Below are 19,901 nucleotides of genomic sequence, written 5' to 3' on the forward strand. Positions count from 1 at the left end.
GAGTCACCATGGTTCAGACCTTGGCTCTCCCTTGCTGGTGCGTAGGCGTGGTCCCATCCTCTTGGCCCTGGAGTCTGCAAATGATGAGGAGCCGCTCCCAGGTTTGCCCCTCCTGTGACAGTAGCTGGGAAAAACTTCACATTCTAACAGTGTTTGGTTTCATGTTTTACAGACAGGCCTTCAGCTGAAGCCTTGTGGGTCTTCAGTATTTTTGCAGATATGGTGTTGCTGTTCATTGGAGTGAGAAACCTTGTTCCTGCGTTATCGGCTGTATGTTCTGTATGCATAAGCATGCACATTTTCTAGACAAAACAACGCCTTTCCTATCTGTCCTTCAGAACCTAGTGGCAGCTGCTTGAATTCTTTCTAAGGGTAGGTCACAGTTTCTTATGAAAACAGTGCATTCATGTATGTATGATGTTTGAATAAAGCTAATGGAGTTTAGGCTGTAATATAGTAAGTTAGGTATGAGAACAAGTTAAAGTACAGAAAACAGAGATAGAGGTGTGTATACGTGCAGACATAAAACATTAGCGCATGCAATAAAAGTTGAATTCAAATATTAAAGCTCAGTCTATCTTTTCTTGTTGGAACCTTTTTCCTCCTTGTGGAAAACTTTCCCATCAGCCTTTTCTTTCCACTTCAAGGTGACACCACTCAGTCCGTTCTCCTTCAATCTTTCCTGGAGCTGAAAATCAGAAATGGCAGCTATTTGAAATACTTTAACAGATTCCTTTGCTCTCTAAGACAAAGAGTTATGTGTTTTTAGTCAGTTCAATTCTATTTATATAGCGTATATATCATAATATACATCATCCAAGGCACTTTACATAGAAGGCCAAGACTTTAAAATGTATAGAGAAATCCAACAGTTCCCACAATGAGCAGCACTTTGGAGACTGTGGAGAGAAAAATCTCTGGAAGAAACCTCAAGAACCAGACTCAATGTGGGCAAGAAGGAGAGGGGGGTGTAAAAGAGGGAAGAGAAGAGAGAGAGATTGGAGGAGAGGGGGATAGAGAGGAGAGAGAGACTAGGAACAGTTGTGCACCATCTTGTTTCAGATCAGACACACTATTGTTATAATAAAAACATAAGAGTGATAATTATTAATATAAAGATGTTATCAATGACAGCACTAATAATTCATGTAATAATAATATAATAATAATAACAATTAAAAGGAGAGTATTTAGAATTAGAATTGTTGTTTGTCTGAATCCTGCAGCTCTGGACACATAAATAGCATCAGGTCCCAAAGTAACAGTTTCGTCATGACCAGACAAAGATTTTCTTTAGAGGCATTTTTGGTCTTTATTGGAAAGATGATATTTACAAGGACACTGCTCTTTCGTGTCAGGAGCTGTAACTGCTCAGCAAGATATTTGTCTGCTGGAATGTATTTGGTGATCGTCACATAGCAATCATGCAAAAATCAGGATTTATGTTTCCTGGTCTCAAATAAAAAACTGCAGATCTACATTAGCAATACCTGGAAGAATAATCTGTCAAAAATAATGAAACATGATTATAACTCTTCTTTCCATTGTTGTGGCTGCTTTGCATTGTAGAACATCTGTGACTGGAGTTTTTTTTACATTCACTCGTCTACTTCATGGTTATTTGATGATGTCAAACTCTGTAATACATCTGTCCAGGGTCTATGAATGAGTTAATGTTTAGGGTGGATTTTGGAGACTTGCCTCTTTCAGAATCTGTTCTTTCACAGAACGGTCATTCAGGTCCACAGAGGAGTCCTGTAGCTTCACCCTCAACTTCACCAACGTCTTTACTGCTGCTTAGACAAAGAACGAGGAGAGAAACAAAACACACGTTTAATGTGGTGTATAGTTTTGTGAAACCTACAGTTATTCCTGTGGAGATAGAACTATTCAGATCTTTAGTTTAAAACACAGAGTGAGGAACCTCTCATCTCTGGGCTGCATGTTGCCGACAAGACAGTTTGATCAGGCCTGTCAGAAAACTCACAAATATAAAATAAGAAACACAGAAATACAAAAAGATTCTCATGACAGCATGTTTTTCTGTGATCAAAGGAAATGACATAAAAAGAAAGACTAAAAAAAGACAAATATTTCAGCATGGATCCTTCTGGCTGTGTGTCCGACTGTCCAGAAGAGAAAACTAATGAATTATATGTTAAAGGTTCAAGAGTGTAAGATTTAGGTGAAAGGGATCTATTGGCATAAATTGAATATTAAAGAAATCCTAGTGATGTTTTAACTGGAGTGTGATCATCTAAATTGTTGTTTTATTTACCCTTTGTATTTAAATGTGAAGACAAATACTCTGAAATGGAGATAAAGCTCTTCTGTGTGAGTTTAGGCACCAAACATGAAACCTTCACACAACCACATTCTGACAGAGACAATGAGACAATATCATCCAACTAATAAAATTATAAATTTATGCATCAATGTTTTAAGAATCACTAGGAGCGGAAATATTGTCAAAAATCCAGTTCCCACAATAACTGTTATTCTAATGTCAGGCACTCACTTGGGATGCTGTAGCAGACAAATGGTTTTCTTTCTTCACAGGAAAATAACCTCCATTTTCCTCCCTTATCTGCAACACCACATACGACTTTCATCAATCCAAGTGGGTTGGAAGCCCCATACCAGGAGCTGAATGAAGAGCCACTCCCGTCGGACCAGTTCATCTGAGGATTTCTGTACAAGCCGAACCATACCCATGGGACATGTAGCAGCAATTTCTGTATCTTGAGGTGCTCAGTTTTGTTCCTCACAGTGGCCAGATCTGTGAAGTGTTCTCTGCAGTGCCTCTGAGCCTCAGACCAAATCTTTATTGTACTCACTAGCACAAAGTCCGAATCCTCTAATGTTCCTGCAGTTAAGTTTGAGAACAAAAGAGGGATTGTTGAGATCACACAATGGTTTTCAAAATCATATTTTATACATTATATTGTAAGTAAATATCACTATAAAGCACATCATTACCATTGTTGCAGACAAATGCATGCGGTTTATCGCAGTAATCATCAAACCATTTTTCATTGTTGTACATGACCACACAGAGATCCCTGCGTACAAAACTATTTGGGTTATGAGAATAGTTATCCCAGCTCCTATATTCAGCTCCACTCTGGTTGAACCCATCTGACCACTTCCAGTCAATATGACTGTACAGGCCAATCCAAACCTCAGAGCTGTAACCAGCAGTGGAAACTGTGTCGTTAAGTTTCTTCATTTCTTCAGTGTTTTCAATAGTGGCCAGGTCTGTGTACGTCTCTCTGCAGTAGCTCTGAGCTTCATTCTACAGGATGAAACCAGTTATTTTTGTTATGTATGAGGACTCAAATTAATCTCTATATTCAGATTTCCTGTTCGACATCATACAAACAGTGAAATTCACTGACCTGAGAGACACAAGACACCAATGAAGATCCCTTCCATCACGATGCTGCTCTGTGGACTGTCTGTGCCAGTGTTCATCACTAACACCAAACTTAGCTAGTTCTAGTGCAGCTTTAGGGAAATGTCACACCAGCTCCTCCTCTTCTACTGACAATAGTCAGTGTTCTGTTGAACTCTTTATGCAAAAAGGCAAAGATGCAAACAACATAATTTTTCTCGTTTATCTCTGGTGGCATCTCACTATGCAGATAGTTCTGATCTCTCTCTCTCTCTCTCTCTCTCTCTCTCTCTTCTCTTTGGCCGCTCACATTGAATCTGGTTCTCGAGGTTTCCTAGTTCTAGTAAAATAGTTTTTTTTCTCTCCACAGTCGTCAGTGCTGCTCGTTGTGGGAACTGTTGGGTTTCTCTATAATTTTACAAATTCTCAACTTCACTATGTAAAGTGCCTTGAGATAATCTATTTTAAGATTTGGTGCTAAACAAATAAAATTGAATTAACTCATTACCCAATTGCATATCCTCAGGCTGTAACCCCACTGGATATTGAAGCCTGCCTTCAGGTATCCACTGTTCAGCTTTATCAATCAATCAATCAATCAAATTTTATTTGTATAGCCCATATTCACAAATCACAATTTGTCTCATAGGGCTTTAACAGGGTGTGACATCCTCTGCCCTTAACCCTCAACAAGATTAAGGAAAAACTACTAAAAAACCCTTTTAACAGGGTAAAAAGAACGTAGAAACCTCAGAGAGAGCCACATGTGAGGGATCCCTCTCCCAGGACGGACAGAAGTGCAATAGATGTCAAGTGTAAAGGAGAATTTTAGCAAGATAAAGGTTTTAGCAGCATTGATAAGAATAAACATTTTGAAGCATAACTGGAGGTCAATTAATTGATGGATTATTGTCAGTAACGGTCGAGGATCTGAGGAGAAATATTATATATCGAGCAGTCCTGCTGTAATCATAGTCCATGGTCAGCAGCCAGCAAGATCATGATCCACCATCAAGATCGGATGCCATTATAGTCCACAGTTATTGTCCACTGCCGCCATCAGGATCCACCATCAGCTGCCACCTCGATCGTGGTCCACCACCATTATCAGATGCCAACACGATACAGAATCCGCCATTATTATCACGATCAGCCAGCACGATACAGAATCCGCCATACTGGATCCACCATTACGATCTCTGATAGGCGATCCACAGATCATAGTCCACGATGTGGCCGCAGCCGCGGCCCTGGATCTGCGGACGATAAGGCAAAGGGACTCCGACAACAATAGGCCCGAGCACCAACTCAGCCCCAGCATGTTGTGTGTTTCCTAATCTCAACCAAAAACAGCAGCTCTACAGCAGCAATGCCTGGAAGAATTATTCGACGGAGTCAACATGATAACTCTTCTTTCCATTGGTCTGGCTGCTTTGCATTGTAAATCCACTCTGGCAGGAGTTCTTTGTATTCACTCATCTCCCTCAGGGTTATTTGATGTCATCAAACTCTGTATTATATCTGTCCTGGGTCTATGAATGTGTTTCAGGGTGGATTTTGGAAACTTGCTGATTTCAGAACCTCTGCTTTCACAGCAGGGTCATTCAGGTCCAGAGGAGTCCTACAGCTTCACTTCAAGAACGAGGACAGAAAGAAAACACAAGTTTACAGTGGTACTAGCTTTGTGAAGAAGTACTTGGATCTTCACACAGTGAGGAACCTTTAGTCTCCAGGCTGCATGTTGTCCACAAGACAGTTTGATCAGGCCTGTCTGACAATTTACAAAAACAGAAACTCAGAAATAAACTTTCACCCTGTGGTTGTTTGCCATCTTCAACCTGTGCAGTTTATTTCTGCATACATTTTCATACCAACAGCTGTTGGAGAACCTGTTCTCTGGTGAAACGCGCTTGACGTGACATCGTGATCTGGTCAGGGAGAACGGCAAACGGACATGTCCTGACTTGTACCGGATTTATTGTTAGTAATCTATTTATATCCCTATACACGCACACACACGTTGGGGGTGGGGAATTGGCCAATTTGCTCGACAATACAGCTGATTCCAATTGTGATCTCGGGAGAAACACACCGGTCTCTCTGTGGGTCTCAATGACCCCCAGGAGAATCGAGAATGACAATCCGTGGGTCACCCTAACCCTAACTCTGACCGGCCAGGGCTTGCGGATGATCACACGCACGCACGCACGCACGCACACACACTCTGGGTCAATCCGACCCAGGGACAACACAAGAGTTAATCAATATTATGGTAGGCCTGTCACGATAACAAATTTTGTTGGACGATATATTGTCCCAAATTATTGTGATAAATTATATTATTGTCATAACTTTTAAGCCATTTTAAACCACTGACAAAATGGATTCTCTGGCCCTGTTGACCAAAAATGGCTCTTGAATAAATATTAAACATTTGCAACAGGATATAGGTTACCAGCGAAGTAAACGTTGATGGGATGTATTAGGTTAGTATTCCAGCTTTTCCTCTACTGTGTGTGTGTGTGTGTGTGTGTGTGTGTGTGTGTTTATGAATTGCCTCGCGTGTCGGATGAAAAATCCAAACACTCATATTTTACCACAATTGCCAACTGACCCAGAGCTTTAGACCCTCACACCCTTGGGATATGAACAGTTTAATAATTACATCAAATAGGAACACGACAAGTTCAAACATAAAGTGAAACTGTGAATGAAATATTTGAATTGAGTACAAATTGTTATATATAATTAATCACGAAACAGTGATATAACATATAACAGTCTTGTAAATCATTTAGAATGTCTTAATTATCTAAGGAATTAAAGCAACAGAGGCACACTTATTAGAATAAAAAAATCACTGTCTGATTATAGAAATCAGACTTGTAATAGAAATTATGGAAAGCATTAGGGATTTGTCTACAGATAGAAACAAAAATGGATGGCCCCACCTACAGGGGTGAAGTCATGCAGGAATTTCTCTATCGTCTTCTCAGAAAGATCAATTCAATTTTCTTTACCTTTACCTATGAAACTTCCAATCAGTGTCGGACTTTGGGTCGGGTATCTCATCAGCCACATTATATACTTGGAGGTCTGAAATCAGCCTTTTTAAAAGAATGGGTTTAAACATTGGAGAATGCATCAAAATCAACATATTTTAACAGATCCAGTCAAAGTTCATTATCTGCATGTTTCTCTTTGCTCTTAGGGAACTCAGAGGTGCCTGGTTTTAGTTAAGTCTGCTTTGTTCGTCTCATCCCCTAAACCATGTCAGTGTGATTGTCACCATTCACTCTGCTTAGCAGTTCATTTAGTTCTTTTTATTCTATTTGTGTGCACAAAGAGCGTTTATCGTTTAACATTTAAGTTACCAGAACAAGCCCCTCCTCTTGAGACCACTCATTAGGAGGAGGATGAAGAACCACTCCCTGTTTCCTTCTATGTCACCTCGTAATGGGCTGACATGTATCTTGAAGCGTGAATCCATTCTGCTTTAGCTTGGACCCTAATGGCTGTTCTGGTTGTTAACACCACCTGGAACGGGCCTTTCCACCTATACGAAATAGAGACACTTTTCCAGAATTGATTAGTACATAATCTCCTACATGAAAGGGATGAATGTGTTCATTGACAGCTGTAAATGAGACCAGACTTTTCATCTAGTTTTTAACCAGTTTTAGGCCACATCTTTACGAACCACTTTTAGATCCTGGTCTTTTTATCCATACATTTGAACTGGATAAAGGATTATATTAAAGTCATTTTAAGAACTGGTCTTCCCGCTGGGAAGCGCTCATGGAAGAGCGAGAACTTATGTCCGAGAACGCCATAAAACCCATTTTTAAAAATTACTCATTTACCGATCATGGGATTACTTTTATCTTATTGTTTTAAGTTTCCCATTTAAAGATTGTGTTTTATGAATTACGCCTGGACTAAATTGAACTATAAAGGCTGTGTGTGTGTGGACTGCAAACGCTAGTACTCACAGTTAAGTGAAGACATCCACCTCTTAAAATCTGAGCATCGGAAAAAGGATATGTTGATTGAAGGCCTTGTCTCCTTTGCTGCTGCCAGTCAAAGCACATTGCCTCGATGCAATCCTTAAGTCTTGCTGTCTAGGCGCCCCGATCGCCCTCATTCCTGGTGTCCCGGGTGGTCTAGGCTTCTGCAGCCACCCTTCCTTGGCTGGCCTCGATGGACACTGGCATTGTGCCAGCTCGCCCCGAGGATCCAGCAGCCGCGGTAGCTGATCTGAACGAGAGCTTGGTGCAGGGGCACTGGGCACCTGGCACCGGGCACCACCACCACCGCTGCTGCTGCACTGGACCTGGACGTCCCATCACCAATGTCGCCAGATCTGGAAGTCGGCACAGGAACTAAGCTCGGGCCCCAGTTCACAGCTCCACTCCAAAGCTGCATCAGCCGCCCTGGACAGAGGTGATATGCTGCGGCCAAAAGGGAGATCTGGTTTGGGGGGGGGGGGGTTCTCCACAACCTCCTTGAATCCTCTCCAACTGCTTCTCGCTCCTGGCAGACGAGCCTCCCGCCATCCTGGCAATGCCTCCTCAGTCCCGGCCCCTATGGCTTCTCCTGTCGACGCTGCGCCAATCGGGCACCCGTCATTCTGAATAAACCCCTTCATCTACTGCCATCACTCCCTAGCTCCATTAAAAGAATCATAGTTCATGTTGGAAAAAACGACACAACCCATCAGGAATCCGAGTGCACTAACAAACTAGTGAAAAGTCTGTCTTTTTATCAGGTCCTATCCCCTCTTTCGGTCGCGGAGCTGGCCATTTTAGCAAACTGCTCAGCCTCCACACCTGGCTCCGATCCGCTAGCAGGTGTCACAACCTGGGCTTTGTGGACAATTTTAACTTGTACTCGCCGATCTCTATTCAAAAAGGATGGGATCCACCCCAACAAGCGGGGTAGCAACATGTTATTGGCAAACCTTCAGCACGCAGTGCAATCCTACCCACATGACTGACTGTTTACCCACACACCCCCGGATACATCTTCCCACCTTCTTCAATGGTCCCACCTCACCACACTGTCTCCCATGAGAGCTTCCCCCAGAGGTCCCTCCTGTTATTTACACCCTCATCAGACCACATTCACCTTTCTGTCACAACCAGTCACACCCCTTCCTCTTCCTTTACACTGCCACCTCAGAGCACTTTTCCCTGCAATCACTCCCCCTACTTGCCCCATCTGTCATTAACCACCTCAGCTGAAGTCCTTCCCATTCAGACAATTATGACAGACAGGCTGCCCTGACCATACTGCACTTCCAAAACCACAACCATAAACAACCTCACTTACATCCAACCCAGTCATGTTCATAGCAATTCCCAGTGCAAGATTATTATCTACAACTCCACTTCTGTTAACTCATCCCGTCTTTCTGGACCCAGCACCGGCTATTTTGGTCAGCTGATCAAGGGTGATCAGAGAGAAGCTGTCTAAATAATTGGTAGGATTCTCAGCCGTTTCTGAGATTTCTGTTCTTGATGTATTATGTGCCAACTGAGGGCAGGAGATGGTTGATTTTATTTCTAATAGTTAGAATTTTATCATTAAAGAAGTTCATAAAGATATTGCTATTTATGGATCGAGGAATACTGAGTTCGGTGGAGGTGTGACTCTCTGTCAGCCTGGCTACAGTGCTGAAGAGAAACCTGGGGTTGTTCTTATTCTCTTCTATTAGTGTGGAGTAGTAGGCAGCTCTTGCTTTGTGGAGGGCCTTCTGATATGCTTTAACACTATTTTTCCAGGCTAGGTGATTTTCAACACGATTGTTGGAGCGCCACTTCCTTTCTAGTTTTCTTGATGCTTGTTTTAATTCATGTGTGTTGGAATTATACCACGGAGCTAATTTACTATGTTTTACACGTTTCTTTTTTAGAGGCGCTATTGAGTCTAATGTTAATCGTAATGACTTTACAGAGCTATCGACAAGATGGTCAATCTCAGTGGAGCTAGGGTTTTTAAAGAATTCGTTGGTTATATCGATGGATAGTACGGGTTTAAATGTAATTGGAATTATTTCCTTAAATTTAGCTACAGCACTATCAGGTAAACATCTAGAAAAGGAGTTTTTTTATCTAGTGGCATATATTCTGATAATGAAAAATCGAAGGTTATTAAATTATGGTCTGATAGAATCGGATTACAAGGAAGTACTATTAGATGTTAAATTTTTACACCGTATGATAGTACAAAGTCAAGTGAGTGGTTACAACAATGAGTAGGTTGGTGTACACACTGACTGAAACCAATTGAGTCTAGTACTGAAATAAATGCTACGCTAAGGCTATCATTATTATTATCAACATGAATATTAAAGTCACCGACAATAATAACTTTATCTGTTTTTAGGACTAGGTTTGATGAGGCACACGGAGCACGGTAAACTACAGCAAATATGATTGGCTGTTGGTATTCTTGGATGGGTGTGGAAGACTAAGAACAAGACATTCAAATGAGTTGTAGCTTAGTTTAGGTTTAGGATTAATTGATAGACTGGAGTTAAAAATAGCAGCAACTCCACCTCCTCAGCCAAAGTCTCGGGGAACGTGTGTATTTATATGTCTGGGGGGAGTAGATTAATTTAGACTGACATATTCATCGGGATGCAGCCAGGTCTCAGTGAGGGACAATAAATACATTTTTTGATCTGAGACTTGATGATAGTGATCTTATGTTTAAAAGTCCACATTTAAAAGTCTTTGTTTGTTGTGTTGTTGCAGAGGTTGTGTTAATTTGTATTAGTTTTTTGTGTAGAATTCTCCCTCTGTTAATGTTTGATTTAAATAATTTAAAGGGATGGGGGACAGACAGTCTCTATGGGTTCGTGGTTGTGTGACTGATCCAGAGGGAGCGCAGAGAAGTGTGTAGCACTGCAGCTCTGCGTCCTGGTCCCAACTCTGGGTTGTCATTTGGGGTTTATAAACTGAGTAATATTCCTAAATAAGAGAGCTGCTCCATCCCAAGTGGGATGAACGCTGTCTCTCCTCACAAGACCAGGTTGCCTCCAAAAAGTTTGCCAATTGTCTACAAACAGACAGCCTAACCTCGACAGCCAGCGGTTAAAAGACAGCACCCGAACCCTAACCTGTCGTGTTAGGAAGAGGTCCTGAGAAAACTACAGAGTCCAACATCGTTTTTGCAAATGCGCACACCCACTCCACATTAATTTTAGTGACCTCCTACATACGAAGCCGGGAGTCATTGCTGCCGACGTGAATTATGATCTTAATGTATTTACGTTTAGCTTTAGCCAGCAGCTTCAGTATGGATTCGATGTCGCCTGCTCTGGCCCCTGGCATACAATTGACTATGGTCGCTGGTGTCGTTAACCTCACGTTTCTCAGGACCGAGTCGCCAATGACCAGAGTTTGCTTCTGTGATGGAATTTTGACCTGGTGAGACTTCTGAAATAAAGAGACTAGAGAATCATAGTCTTTTAAGTATACTTTATTCCTTGCAAGGAAGGTCAGACAATCATACAGCATGCGAAGAGCATTCTGCAGAGGGAATGACAAAGAAACAGTTGCAGGCGTGTGCTTTTTATGCAGATGCAGTGAAGAGATGTGTGTGTGTGAAGAGTTGAACTATGTGTGTGTGTATGTATATGAACTATGTGTGTGAACTGAGTGAATAGTAAAATCCTAGGAGATAAGACACAGACACATGCTGAAGGGCTCCTGGCCAAGCCAAGACCCAGACACAGGTTGAAGGCCTCTTCGAGGTCTTGGTGGGGGGTGACCAGCACAGTCAGATTTGTGGCCCTGATGTCATCTTAACAGTTTCACAAGGAGAAATAGTATGCATAAGCAGAGATAATATTTAGTGTGGTACAATGGTAACATTTTCCATTTATCAAGGGGTGCGTCGGTGAGTGGAGAGAATCTGTTTGAAACGTGAACTGGTGGGTCTTTAATCGTGGGCTTTAAGATAGCACTATGCCCCCTCCGCTTTGCCCATAGAAAAATATTTTACTGCCAACTACAGACCGATATCCAACCTCCCCGTCCTGTCTCAAATCCTCGAGAAGGTTGTAGCCAATCAGCTGTGTGAGTTTCTTCAGGAAAGTAATGCGATAGTATTATTAATAAGACTTTCAGTCGGGGTTTAAAGCTAATCACAGCACGGAGACAGCCTTGGCAAAAGTCACTAATGATCTTCTTATAGCTTCAGATCAGGGATTTGTGTCTGTCCTCGTTCTGTTAGATCTTAGTGCAGCATTCAACACTATTGATCATCACGTTTTATTACAGAGACTAGAACAGTTAATTGGCATTAAAGGAACCGCCCTAAACTGGTTTAAATCCTATTTTTCAGATCAATTCAGATTCGTGCAAATTAATGAGTCATCTGTGCGCACCAAAGTTAACCAGTGTTTGACAGGGTTCTGTGCTCATCCCAATTTTATTCTCATTATATATGCTTCCACTAGGAAACATTATCAGGACACATTGTGTAACTTTCCATTGCTATGTGGATGACACCCAGTTATACTCAATAAAACCCGAACAGTGTGATCAATTAACTAAACTTCAAGCAATTTTCTCTTATTAAACTCAGATAAAAAAACAGGTTCTAATACTTGGCCCTAAACACCTTAGAGATACATAATCTGTCAAGTTCCTAGGTTTTTTTCCTTCAACTCCTGCCCAACTTGCAATGGCCTGGTACATTACCCCCAAAGGACGCACGGGACAACTCTTTTCAACACAGCTCAATGTTTATTTTGCCTTATTGGTTCATTGTTTGCTGGTTGGTTCATCAGGTTGAAAGCCTTCAAAACACAAAAAGAACAAGAAGTTATACAAATATATTTCAAACAACTTCAATAAATAAAGTAAATATGTTTTTACAGTGTACGTAAATGAATGAATGTAAACAGTATTCAAACACCTATATAAATTGAACAAATAACTAAGTACACTTAAACAAAAAGCCAAACTTATATGCATGCAGCCTGTATTCTGTGCCTGTGTGCTCTGTGCTGCTGGTTCTTATTTCACAATTCGTCAAACAAGACATCCTAACATTCATGACGATAGCAGCACTTCCAATATTAAATCATCAAAATAAAAGTCTTGTCACAGTACCAGTGGCTTCTTTGGTGTACCATGAGCTGAATCCTCTCTCCTGCCTCTCTCTCTCTCTGCTGAGACGTTTGCTGAGAGTCCTCATCTGCAGGTGTTCCAACTCAAGTCATAATGAACAGCCTGCACTGGCCTGCTGGTGGTGCATTATGGGACTTGAAGTTTTTCTTAGGCAAAGTTCATCATTTTGCCTCGACATTATCTAATGATATAGCTGCGCTAGATGACATTGCCCTTGCTTCCAGTGAAACAGTCAGGAACTTGGGAGTGATCTTCGATCCTGATTTGTCCTTTAATTGTCACTTAAAACCAATTTCTAGGACCGCCTTCTTTCACTTACGTATCATCTCAAAAATCAGACATGTCCTTTCTCAAAAAGATGCAGACAAATTTGTCCAAGCGTTTGTTACATCCAGGCTTGATTATTGTAATTCCTTATTATCAGGCTCCAGCAGTAAGTCGTTAAAGACTCTGCAGCTTGTCCAAAATGCTGCAGCACGTGTCCTGACAAGAACCAAGAAAAGAGACCACATTTCTCCAGTATTAGCTTCACTACACTGGCTTCCAGTTAAATCTAGAATAGAATTTAAAATTCTCCTCCTCACCTTCAAGGCCCTTAATAATATGGCACCATTATACCTCAAAGAGCTGTTAGTACCTTATCAACCCACTAGAGCACTGCGCTCCCAGAATTCAGGCTTACTTGTCGTCCCTAAAGTCTCTAAAAGTAGAGGAGGAGCCAGAGCTTTCAGATATCAAGCTCCTCTCCTGTGGAATCAGATCCCACTTTCAGTTCAGGAGGCAGACACCATCTGTACGTTTAAGAGGAGGCTTAAAACCTTTACGATAAAGCTTATAGTTAGAGCCGGTACAGGTTTGTCTTAGACCTGCTCTTAGTTATGCTGCTATAGGTCTAGAATGTCGGGGGACACATGACACACGGAGCTTCTCTTCCCAGCTTCTCCTTCCTCTTCTCCCTCCTTATCACATCAAAGAAATGAATATCTCATCAATACATGTTACTGACTTGACTTCTTCCCCGGAGTCCCTTTGCCTTATCGTCCACAGATCCAGGTCATCGTGGAATATGATGGTGGATCGCGAATCAAAGATAATCCTGTATCGTGCTGGCTGATCCTGATAGTAATGACGGATCCTGGATTGTGTTGACATCTGATCGTGGATAGTGGTGGTGGACCATGATCGAGGGATAGTGGACTATGGTGGCATCCGATAGTGATGGTGGAACCTGATCTTGGTGGCTGCTGACCGTGGACTATGATTACAACAAGACTGCTTGATATACAAGATGTCTACTCACATACTCTTCCATTACTGAAAATAATCCATCCATTCATTTACCTTCCATTATGCTACAAACTGTTTATTCTAACCAATGCTGTAAATACTATTATTTTTCTGATGTTCTCCATTCACGTGGCATCTATTGCACTTCTGTCCGTCCTGGGAGAGGGATCCCTCACATGTGGCTCTCTCTGAGGTTTCTACCTTCTTTTACCCTGTTAAAAGGGTTTTTTAGTAGTTTTTCCATACTCTTGTTGAGGGTTAAGGGCAGAGGATGTCACACCTTGTTAAAGCCCTATGAGACAAATTGTGATTTGTGAATATGGACTATACGTAAAAAATTTGATTGATTGACTGAAGTGGTGTCAACAAACAAAGACGGTTGCTCATGGCTGCTGTTTATCCATTGTTGCTTTGTGTTTTCTTCTTAAGGAAAGGCAAACAAATGTAACTTTCCTTAACAACTAAAAAAGCACTTTCGGAGAAGCCTACTGACTAACCTCATAACATGCTTAGCTGTGTACCCCTGAGCAGAGCAGTAGCAGACTCTGAGCCAAGCAGACTGAGGAGGTAGAGGTGTTCCTCTATTGGGCAGGTGTGCTTATGTTTCCCAGTACCTGGACCAGATATCCAAATATGTACGTCCTAGGTAATCTGATGTCAGACTACCTAGAGCGTGGAAATAACCGTTGGAAAGCAGGTATTAACTAAAGAAACACCCTGCTCCCAGAGATTACTCGAACATGGTTTTAGCACTTTTTTATTAACTCTGACCACATTTAACATGAGAATACAACAATAAAAAGGGGGATTAGGGTTAGAGGGGTGTTCTGGGGAAGTGGCAATAGAGTGACAAGAAAAGCAATAGAGTGGCAAGAAAAGCACAGATTACTAACGAGGCAAAAAACAAACAAGCAAGATCATACATTCCAAGTAGAAAATTTACAAGACTGAGCACGAGAGCACTGTACCGATGACTGGATGAAACAATTTAAATCTGGGGTTTACGCATGGACTTGATAAGGTAAATGGGATGCATGTGAATCCACCAAAACACACAGACAACACATAGAGACAAGGGAGGGGACAGGAAAATACTGAGGCCTTGGCGAACCGTGATATTGAGTTTAAAATGAAAACTGACAATATATTATGAAAATATTATTGCATTATACTTTCGTTAATCTGACAGTCAGTTGTTGACTACACACAGATGTTGATACGACTTATATTTTTGTATATATTGCACTGAATCATTATGCTTTCATGTTTTGGACAGTTACTTGATGAATTGATGAAAGCCACGTTCATATACAACCATTTAATCCCTTAATACAGCCGACACTAATCAGGCACTGGACGAGCTGCATGCGGTTATCGACAGGACAGAGACATCACGGCCCGAGGCTGCGTTTATTGTGGCCGGTGATTTTAACAACGCCAAGATGAGGAAAGTCCTGCCGCGATACCACCAACACATCAGCTGTCCTACGCGTGGTGCGAACACGCTCGACCATGTTTACACTCCCTTCCGGGATGCGTATAAGGCCCTCCCCCGCCCCCCATTCGGCAAATCGGATCACGTCTCAGTTCTGCTGCTGCCTTCCTATAGGCAGAAACTCAAACATGACAGACCGGTGACTCGGACCATTCAGCGGTGGACCAACCAATCAGACTAGGCTCTATGGGACTGCTTCACCACGACAGAGTGGTGCGTGTTCCAGGATCACAACATCAACATGTACACGAACGCGGCCATCTGCTACATCAGCAAATGCATCGATGATGTCGTACCCAGGATTACTGTACGAACATTCCCAAACCAGAAGCCCTGGATTAATGGTGACGTCCATGCAAAACTCAAAGCACGGACTGATGCCTACATCTCAGGTGATCTGGAGGAGTACAGGAAGTCCAGGTACGCGCTCCGGAGTGCTATTAGCAGTGCCAAGAGACTTTACAGGGACAAGGTGGAGTCTCACTACAAGGGCTGCAACACAAAGAACATGTGGGCTGGACTCAAAACCATCTCAGACTACAAAGGAAAGACCAGCAATACTGATGTAGTGTCTGCATCTCTCCCAGAGGATCTGAACACCTTTTATGCTCACTTTGAGAGCAACTCCCCGGCTGTGGAGATACAAGAGGCCCAGGAGGACCGCTGCCCCCCTGTAATATCCAGGGCAGACGTGTGGAGATCTCTTAACCGGATCAACACACGCAAGGCACCTGGACCTGATGGCATTCCTGGCCGAGCTCTCAAGGTGTGTGCAGATCAGCTGGCAGATGTGTTCACAGACATTTTCAACCTGTCACTGCTCCAGTCTGTAGTCCCCGCATGTTTCAAGGAGACCATCATCGTCCCTGTTCCCAAGAAAACTAAAATCCTCTGCCTGAACGACTACCGCCCAGTAGCACTCACCTCCACCATCATGAAGTGTTTTGAGCGGCTAGTCAAACCCTTCATCACCTCCTCCCTCCCTGACTCACTGGACCCACTTCAGTTTGCCTACAGGCCAAATAGGTCGACTGCAGATGCCATCTCCCTCACCCTTCACACTGCCCTCTCCCACCTGGACCAGAGGGACACATATGTGAGAATGCTGTTCATTGACTACAGTTCAGCATTCAATACCATCGTGCCCCTGAAGCTCGTCACCAACCTTGGGCTCAACATCGCCCTCCGTGAGTGGATTCTGAACTTCCTGACGGGCAGACGACAGGCGGTGCGGATAGGCAGCACCACATCCTCCACCCTGACTCTAAACACCGGTGCCCCCCAGGGCTGTGTGCTCAGTCCTCTCCTGTACTCCCTGTTCACGCATGACTGCGTGGCCACCCACAGCTCCAACACCATCGTTAAGTTTGCTGATGACACGACCGTCATAGGCCTGATCACCGGCGATGAGAAGGCCTACAGAGAGGAGGTCAGAGCCCTGACATCTTGGTGCCAGGACAACAACCTCCATCTCAACGTCGGCAAAATGAAGTAGCTGATCGTGGACTACAGGAAGAGACAAGGAGTAGAACACGCCCCTCTCCATCAACGGGACTACGGTAGGCGAGTCAGCAGCTTCAGGTTCCTTGGGGTCCACATCAGTGATGACCTGACCTGGACCCACCACACAGACTCCATCAGGAAGATGGCCTGACAGCGGCTCTTCTTCCTCAGCAGGCTGCGGAGGCTCAACATGGGTGCCAGGATTCTCTGCAACTTCTACAGGTGCACCATAGAGAGTATCCTGACTGGCTGCATCACCGCCTGGTACGGCAGCTGCACCGCCCTGAACCGTAAGGCTTTACAGAGGGTGGTGAAGTCTGCCCAGCACATCACCAGGACGGAGCTGCCATCCATGGAGGACCTCTACACCCAGCGGTGTAGGAAGAAGGCTGACCGGATCATCAAAGACCCCTATCACCCCAGCCATACACTGTTCTGCCTGCTGCCGTCCGGCCGACGGTACCGCAGCATCCGGGCCCGCACCACCAGGCTCAGACACAGTTTCATCCCCCAGGACATAAGACTTTTAAACTCCTCCAATCTGCAATAACTCCACTAAACCAGCACCTTAGCATATTTGCACTATTGCACATAATTGCACTATTGTTTTTTCTTTAGGTGTATATATATATTTAGATATATATATTTTATTTTCTATTTTAAATTTTGATATTCTATTTTATATATTTGATTCTACATTTTTTGCTGTAATATTCTGAGCATTGCGATAAGAGAGCCTGTGACCCAAGCATTTCATTGCCAGTGATTGCTTAATGTAATTGTTGTGCATTTGACAATAAACTCTTGAATCTTGAATCTTGAATTTACAAATATATGATTAATCTTATGACCATGCTTCTTGAATTTCAGTCAACTGTTGTTTTAACTTGTTAAAAATGTTTGGAAATTACAACAAACCAAACAAACCAAACAAGAACCCCGACACCATTGTTCACCTTGATTTCCAGGGTTTATTTATATTGCAAAAACTCAAAAGAAGCCTTCATCATCAGATTTTTTTCAATTTACGTTTTATTTAATGGGAAAATAGGTCATAAGCCACCTGGCTCCTCTCTTTTAGTTTTATCAAGTATCAAGAGTTTAAGGCTATATACAAACTGTTCTTGGGTGTATTCATATTTCAAAGAACTAATGTGCACTAGTTGTCAACATATTATCTATCCCACATGAAACTGATGTCAAACAGGACTGAGAGATGCTGTGAAACCAAACCTCAGTCAAAAGATGAGTACAGAATGCTAACATTTAAAAGTATAATAACAATATATAAAATAGCCATACGTTCTGGATATTGCCACGCAGATGATCTTTCCTTTTAACATTAATATTTGTAGATAAATCAGTTAAATGTTTATTTTTGCCTTTGCTGCAGACGAAACGTGTGTGTGCTTTTATTCTTTAAAGTAAAATCACCTGTCTTCCGGTACCATCTGAACTAATTGCGTTTAACTTACATCGCTTACATCACTTGATTCCCCCACATCCACATGCTCTCTCTCTCTCTCTCTCTCTCTCTCTCTCTCTCTCTCTCTCTCTCTCTCTCTCTCTCTCTCTCTCTCACACACACACACACACACACACACACACACACACACATTCCACCAGTGACTCTCTATCGTCAGTGCCTCTCTTCCAGGAACGGACGTGCATTTGGATGTAGATGCCGGTGGCCCCGTCAAGAGATGATGTGAGGATCCGCTACTGGTAAGACGAGCATAAGACTGCGAGCTGGTAGATTCAGGTTCAGTGCGTGACAGGCACCTCTTATCAATACGACCGCTACCTTTCTGCCTATGACTCACACCGGGAAAGAGGTGTATATTTGAATGTTGTACAGTGTGCTGCACACTAGCGGTGCTCTCAGCTGAATTGCCGTTAACGGACGCTCCAGCGGTTGCAGCCCAGTGAGACGGTGCTGTCGCCCGTTCCATCTTTGCCAGTTTCATGTAGCCTCGCTATTTTTTCCAAATGTAATGTCATACAATGCCTCATACGACATGGCGAAGACTGAGCTCACTCTCATCGCGCCGTTCATTAATATACAAATCAAAGTTTGGATGGATGAACGCTGAGACATTTGTGTATAGCGGAACCAACGGGGCTTCTCGTCTTCAACACTCGCCCAAGATACTCGTTTGTGACTGTAGCTTTGAGGTGTGATAAATGTGATGAGATATGTCCAGGGCTCGCCGCCACACGGGAGTACCACAGCTGGATGAAGGAAACACAAACATACACAACTGCTGCACACAATTGTCGATAATTTCTCAGCCAGAGATGAGACGTGGAAGGTTTGCATGGTGTCCTCGGTCATCGATGCTGCGTGGCGCAGTCATGTCTGCAGGGATGTGGGCGCTAATTTTTCGCCTCAATGAGAAGTTGTGCGGCCCAGAGCAGCTCATGTCAGTTGTGGCCCATGGCTGAGGATGAGAGGACACGCAGACCCCGCGTGTTTCTAATTCAAGACCAAATGGCGATGGAAGGAGTGTGGGCAGAGCCTCGGCTCTGAGATGAGCAGTTTTTATATTCTATTTTATATTCTCTCTCAGCATGGAAAGCTAGATCAATTATAGGCAACGGTACATCACTTTAATTTAGGCTAGTTTCTTTCATATGGATGGATGGAACTAGCATCAGTGGTTCACCTATAAAGCCCCATACCTTTTGTGTCTACATTCAACATAACAGAATATTGTATTATCATCCTGTTATGTTTTTCTATATGAAATAATTAGTCACAGACAAAGCTAAATCCTGTTTGGGTTTGTGGTGCTCAATGAAGTCAAATTATTTTTCATTAATATTTATAAAACAGCGATAGCACAGATACCATGGAAATTGGCATAGTGAGGTTTGTATTGTTAAAGATAGGGTTGGTAATCCTGGTACAGCTAGCAAGAGCTGGCTACACTTTGAATATCTGTAGCCAGTAAACCTCACCCCCTCCCATTCCACTTTTCTCGCTTAGTTTTGCAGAGGAAGTTGTAGCGGAACTCAGACATTTGGTTGCTCTTTCTTTGCCATTTTTCTGAGACTCGCAAGCTAACTTCTGTTGTGT

The 19,901-nt window shown here is 42.8% G+C and overlaps 1 protein-coding gene across 3 annotated transcripts in view; it reads left to right on the forward strand.

Annotated features, from left to right (window-relative positions):
• The first annotated feature begins 18,411 nt into the window (after positions 1 to 18,411).
• Positions 18,412 to 19,901, forward strand: part of LOC118117721 (disks large-associated protein 1) — a 109,840-nt gene continuing 108,350 nt past the window's right edge. For all 3 annotated transcript variants that reach the window (XM_035170215.2, XM_035170216.2, XM_035170219.2), the window contains exon 1: positions 18,412 to 18,547. The gene's annotated coding sequence lies outside the window, so the exon portion shown is untranslated. The remainder of the gene's footprint in view (positions 18,548 to 19,901) is intronic.

The sequence above is a fragment of the Hippoglossus stenolepis genome, chromosome 11 (genome assembly GCF_022539355.2).
Source record: "Hippoglossus stenolepis isolate QCI-W04-F060 chromosome 11, HSTE1.2, whole genome shotgun sequence".
In the NCBI taxonomy this organism is placed as follows: Eukaryota; Metazoa; Chordata; class Actinopteri; order Pleuronectiformes; family Pleuronectidae; genus Hippoglossus; species Hippoglossus stenolepis.